This window comes from Armigeres subalbatus, chromosome 1, assembly GCF_024139115.2.
Source record: "Armigeres subalbatus isolate Guangzhou_Male chromosome 1, GZ_Asu_2, whole genome shotgun sequence".
Classification (NCBI taxonomy): domain Eukaryota; kingdom Metazoa; phylum Arthropoda; class Insecta; order Diptera; family Culicidae; genus Armigeres; species Armigeres subalbatus.
The window spans coordinates 156,252,232-156,259,041 of record NC_085139.1 but is presented as its reverse complement, the minus strand read 5'-3'; the positions used below and the strand labels follow the sequence as shown (position 1 = coordinate 156,259,041).

General features: G+C 35.7%; 1 pseudogene; it reads right to left on the bottom strand.

Moving 5' to 3' along the window:
* The window catches only part of LOC134205367 (protein max-like), a 16,618-nt pseudogene continuing 9,808 nt past the window's right edge, over positions 1 to 6,810 (bottom strand).

Below are 6,810 nucleotides of genomic sequence, written 5' to 3'. Positions count from 1 at the left end.
CTTGCAATCAGTTTGGATCACCAGTTCCTTCATTTACAAATTATTTATAAAAAGTAGATGCAATTACGCAGGAAGATAAATTCTCCAAACTAGTTATAGTAATGTGTTTAAAGCTGTTCATTATGTTCAGCAGCGAAAAATGGCCATACATTGATCTCTGTGTGCCATCATTTATCTCACCATATTCTACTCAACTTGCTCTGTAAAAGTGACTAAATCTAAGGTATAGAATCTTACCACCAACCAACAATCGTTTGGTTGGTTCAGTAGATCATCGTTTGTCTTCAGCTTCTTGTTCCGGTGTATTGCCCATGCCATGATTGCTGGCACCGTCGTCAACGTCCGAACTGTCCGATTCGCGTGAGCTATCGTTCATGCCTAGTCCGAGGTCGCTGCCATCAAAATTCCGTTGCACGCGCTTGCTCTAGCTGGCGAACTGTGAGTTATGCAAATATTCGGCATCAGGTTATAAATATATTCTTAACAGATTCTAAACATTCCAGAAAACCATACCCCAGAAAACCATACCCCAGAAAACCGTTCCCCAGAAACACTCCCCAGAATGTACCATTCCCAGAAAACCATTTCCCAGAATGAAACATTCCCCGAAACCATTCCCAGAATGCACCATATCCCAGAATTTTTTTCATGCCTTTAAAAAGATTCCTGCAATGACGAAAAAGATTTTGGCAACTAAAAATTGGAATGAAAAGGCTCGGCTCGGGAAAAAAAAACTACAAAGAAGTACAGTTCAATCTGATATAATAGAATATGTTATACAAAGATGCCTGTCTTAAAACTTAAACTAATGAATATTGCATATGGTCCATGGTTCACCTTGCGGCGCAGACTTAGTCTTGATTGGTATGACATGACCGCTGGAAGGCTCTGCACATCGAATTTCGAAATACTGCTTCTGATCCTGCTTATGAGGTTGTTCGTGATTTTGGCCTTACAATTAGCTTTGCATACAATGAGCTTAGTTGACAAAAATGCTATGGCAGTTTCGAAACATGTTCGACTATGTACTTTTCTCATGGTCTTGGTTCACTTGTATAATACTTATTTAACATATACGATATACGTATAAAGTATAAGTATTAATTTGTTCAATGAAACTGTAGATTTTATTAGTGCAGGTAAATTCATATTTCAAAGAAGGCATTATCCACTTGTTCGCTATATCCGTGCAAACGCGTGATTTGAAGAAGAGTATTTCAGGCAAATGTGTGAGTCTAAAGAATGTATCACTCATTTCCTTTTCCGACAAATGCGCATTTAAAAAGAATCATTAGAAAACCTTATTTCGGGCATATTCGCCTTTAAGAAGGAATTATTCTTTCATTTTATATTCTTGTCTTATGACAAACGCGTGTAGCACAACATATTAAGACACCATATAAGAACAGTATTTTAAAAGAAGGAATCACTGACAATTGTCTTATTCCAGGCAAATGCGTGGGTCCTATTTGATTCTTAATCAAGGCAAGCTTCAAAATAAGAAGAATTTTTTCTGTTTTGGGTGAAGCAGAATAGACGTAACCATATACTATGCTGCAGAATAGACGTGACCATGCATGCGACGTGACGCGACAGCAGGACGTTCATTGATAAGTTATTCCTTTGCGTGAGTCGCGTCGCATCGCATCGCACATCGCGGTTAGGGTGTGGCCAGAGTAGAGCGTAATGCGAAGCGAAGCGTCCATACGATTGACAGCTCCTTTTATTGATTGTTATTCTTTGTATGCACTTTGCGCGGGTCGCGTAGACGCGTCTACTCTGGCAGGCACCTTACTCTGGCGGGCACCTTATAGTCATTATGCAAAGGCACATTGTATTTGAAACTATAGTTTCTAATAATACCACAATGGCCATTATATTCAACTCATCAAGACAAATGATTTTAATTATGGTGACTTATTATGAAACCAAGTTTATCTATATATTCTGTTTTCTGGGAACGGTACATCTGGGAATGGTTTTCTGGGAACAGTACATTCTGGGGATTGATTTTCTGGGAATGGTACATTCTGGCGATTGGTTTTCTGGGGAATGGTACATTCTGGAAATGGAATTCTGGGGGGTTTTCTGGGAACGGTTTTCGGGGAATAGAAGAACCTCTTAACAGATCTGACTGGTTGTTTAGACTACGAGCTTTATTACTGATAACGTATGTTCTTATATGAACATACCATACTATAATCCCAGTGAAAAGTCTAAATAGCATATTGAAGGAATCATTCTTGACATCCTGAATTTGAAAGTTAATCTTGTCTCATACTTTTAGCACTTTGCCTGGCAGCTTAACAGCAAAAAAGGACATGAGTGTGACGTTTTTACGATGGAGGTTTACATTTAATATATGGGAGTAGGGCAATGAGCCATCATTTTGAGCTTATTGAGTTTTATCATGTAAAAGTTACATATCTTCACTTCAGAGAATGCCTGACAGATGCCTCAACTGAAAACCGCATTAAAATTCAATTCTAACATAAAAATACACTTGAAAATGTAAATTTTCGCAGCATATGCAAAATTATTATAAGATTTGAAGGTAAATAAGGTTTTGACACAAGACTAATTAAAGTACAGGTCAAAAAGCATCACAATCAAAAGATCTATTATAATTGAATCAAAACCAGTCTCTATGGGCATATAAGACCTACAGAGCAAGCTATAGCTTAGCAAAGCACTGACAGCTCTTAAATGACACGAACGACTATACAAATTAAGTTAATACAAAAGTGTACGAGGGTTGAAATCGCAATTGCTGACGTATATGGACTAATACAGTAAGTTCAAATTTCAGTTGCCAAGTACAAGAATAATATCATCTTTGTAAGATTCATTACGAAAAAAAAATACAACACCAGCATTACTGCGATCGAAACAGAAAAAAGACCATTGATAAATTGAATATGGCTGTCTGTTCAAACGATGAAGAGTAGCAAATCGGTTCGGTCCGCTGTTGTGCGATTTAATCATTTTATTTAGTACTAGCGAAAGGAACCCAGCTTTGCCCGGGTGTTGCAAATGTCACATTGAACTATTTGCAGCACCGCACTCTAGATCAGTGGTGCTCAGCTTTTGTGCTTTTTGCCTTAACAGTTAGTACTTGACGAAGATTCAAATATATCTATTGAGTGAATAAACGGATATTGATGTTAAAATCACACCAATATCCGTTTTATTACCCTCAGCAGATAGATATATATGAAAGCTTTGGAACAAGTGCCAAAAACCCAAATGTGGCACCACTGCTTTTAGATCAATTTCGTGGATTTGTTTTTGTTTTCTCAACAGCGGACCCAAGATTGTATTCTAATGATTTTTACATTTCCATTAAATTCACCAACTTTTGTATATACAAACTTCGGATCCCAAAACAATCAATAGGGAAAATCTTCAAATCGGTTAAACGTTCGCGAGTTAAATTGTCGAAGGAAACTCTAATCATTTTAATAATATATCTAAACTTTGAGGAATATCATATTCTTTATATTACTACACTTTTCTCTCAAAAAAAAAAATGTTTTGGATGGTGGCCCATACTGCCCAAATGGTGGCTCATATTGCCCTGATAGTCGGGAACACAAATTAAATCAATACATTTTGAAAAGTACATTCCAACAATTTCAAGCGCATTTTTAACCATTCATCGATGTAATAAGAAAGGTAACACTCTCAGTATAAGTCAACTACATTTGAATGATGATTTGTTGAGCTTTTCGAACGATTTCCTTAGGTGGCCCATATTGCCCTGATCACCCTAATATGCTCGACATATCAGCAGGTACTTCTTGAGTTTCCAACAAGGTGTTTTGCTCTTCAAATCGTCTATGTCCTGTTGATGGGAATTGTTCTTGTGTCTCATAAACTGAATGTATTCTGCTGCTTTCTTCAGTATTTGCGCGACTTGCTCAAAAGTAATCAGATAAGACCGATACCAATCAGGATAATTTCTCCTAAACTCATTGGACACGTACCTTTTCACCTTGCAACGATGGAACGGAGTCACGGGACGTAAAACTGTCCTTTATATGATCACGTCTTTTTCGCTCCAGAGCATTATGGTGAGCCGTTTTCGGCTAGAACAGAACGAATCACTTAATAAATTTTATCAGGTTCCAATGGCAAATCGTCAATAAATTTGTTTTTTTTATTTATTATATGCTAATACTTGTAGTTTAAGTGTTGTCCCTATATAAATTACTACAATCGAATCCCATTGCTGTTCATACCACTTCCAAACAAGGTTATGCAGTGGGTAAGTGAAAAACACAAGTATTTTATTGATGAAGCAGATTATTCAATTTCACTTCACAATCATACAACCATTCAAACCAATGCGTTGAATAAGTGAAACATGAAATAATGAACCATTTCAACATGCGAGAGTAAAAGTTTATAACCTTTCAAGTTTATCTTTTGCACAAGTTGTTTGTGTCAATAAACATAAATATTTTTTATGTTGGTTTCTTCACATTCAATTATTGATAAGTTGGTTTTCTTTGTAGTTTTGAATTCAGCACAAAATATTATAAGAACATCATAAATTTTGAAATTATTTTGCCTGTTTTTTACTGAGATAACAAATGCCGAGCTAGTGAGTGCGAACGCAAGGAAAATAAAAAAATATTGAAAATCATCAAACAAAAATAAAAAAGACACCAACCTATATGGTGCTCTTCTTCTTCTTCTTCTTCAATAATCTATTCCAACTGAGCTTGGCCTACTTTTCAACTTAGTATTCTATTCGTATTTCCTCAGTTATTAATTGAAAGCTTATCTATGCCGTCATTGCATGCGTATGTATCTTTGTGTGGTAAGATACAATGGCCAGGAATTGAGAATGTTTCCCACCCGAAAATATTCTAGACTGGACCGAGAATCAAACTCGCTCTGCGGATTACAACCCACACAGAAAAACAATAATGGTAATTAAAATGTTGTACTTAACTGAAGAGTAAGTATTTTTTCTTTAAAATAAAGTCAAATCGCTTACAAGCAAAGTATTGTATTTGATTTGGTATTCTTCCTTGTGAAAGTGTGAATTTAAAAGTTTTATTTTTCAACTGAGAATTGTAGAACTGTCAAATTCCTTGCATGGCTGGCATAGAACAAAGAAAAAATCTCAACTTTGGAACACTATGGGATGGCTCACAAAAACTCGTAAGAAATAAGAAAACTATTTACTTATATGTATTTTCTCGTGTATCTTATATATAAAATGAAATGGTCTGTGTTCGTATCCGCATAACTCGAAAACGGATGATGGATTTTTTTCATTTTTCAGCAGAAATTCGTTATATTTTCCGAGGGTTTATATGATATTTCCATGCGAAAATTACAAGTAAAGTTGAGCAAATCGCGAAAAACTAAAATTGTGATTTCTATGCGAACTTTGCATGGGCAGTACGGAACGCACATTCTCGCCTACTATACAGGACAACGTCTGCCGGGTCCACTAGTTTTAAATATAGATCATTGCTCGATTCAAAGCATCACATTTTTTAATGCTATAAATCTTTATATAAATATAATAAAACAATTTGACATGTATTATGTGTGAGGAAATAACTAATTTGACCATCAACTGATTTCCTATAGGTCCACAATGTTACGAGACTGTTCGTCTTCTGTTGACATTCACATCATCAGTAAATAATAACAAGTTTACTCAGCGCGAACATGGGTTAAAAATGTCTTCATGTTGCCTGCGATAAAAAGGCAGACGATTTCGATCCTATCAGAGCTATTTTTATAAGGTAAGTAAACAGGCATTCTCGAGCTGCTGTCCGAGGTTCAGTTTCAAGAAGGTTTTCATTATTGTTTTGTTTATCATTGCAGAAACTCCATATGCTTCTGATGATTCTTCCCCCAGAGATCCGGAAAACCATGAAGTTGAACCATGAACCAACAATTGTTTTTTGAGCCCGGGAAATTCCTTATAGAGGTAGGAAAACTTTTTTGATCCGCTAGATAACCCAAGGAAAAATGAAATGAAAAAATTGTTTCATTTCCTCGGATACATCAATTTTCGCATCATTGAGAATCTACTGCAAATAATAGCATTTGAGATAGGTTGGCAATAATGCGAGGAAAATTTGTATACGCGTAATTTGAATTCTCTTTAACCATCAGAAATTAGAAGCAATATTGATAATTTACCGCAACCGTTTACAGGCTAAAGTGACGAAGATTGGAATGCTACCAACTCCACGTTTGTGCAATAGTGATGGACGTGACGTGAGAATGGCCAGGAGGGACCGACAATGCCCTGTATTATTCCTTTACCGTGAACATCAAGCGCAATTTATGCATAATGGTGACAAAAAGATAATCCAGTTTTATCTGTTCTTGTAAAATTTCTACTACTATCCTAATATAAATAAAATATTTGTTCCATTTTAAAATCCAATATTGTCATGCATAGATTTTGATAGTTTGTATGTCAAAATTAACTCCTATTGCAAAGACAAAAGAGTCGTTTTTGGACTCTAGACTTTTCAAAATGTATGTCTAGTTGTTTTTATTTACATTAATCAAAACTCATAGTTCAATTTAAAATATTAAACTTTTAATTTCAGCGTATCTGACACTTCTGCTACTTTTGTTTTGAAAGTTCAAACTTTAATTCCAGAGTAGACCAACTTTCGAAGCTCGTTCGAAACAAAGTTTGCCAACTTTTATACTGAATGTTCGCGACTCTCTACGAAAAGAACCAACGAAACTTTTATTTTAACCAACGGTTTTTAATTCGACGAATGGTTTTCTTTCTGTACGCCTTTTGCTCTGCAAGGCTACTGA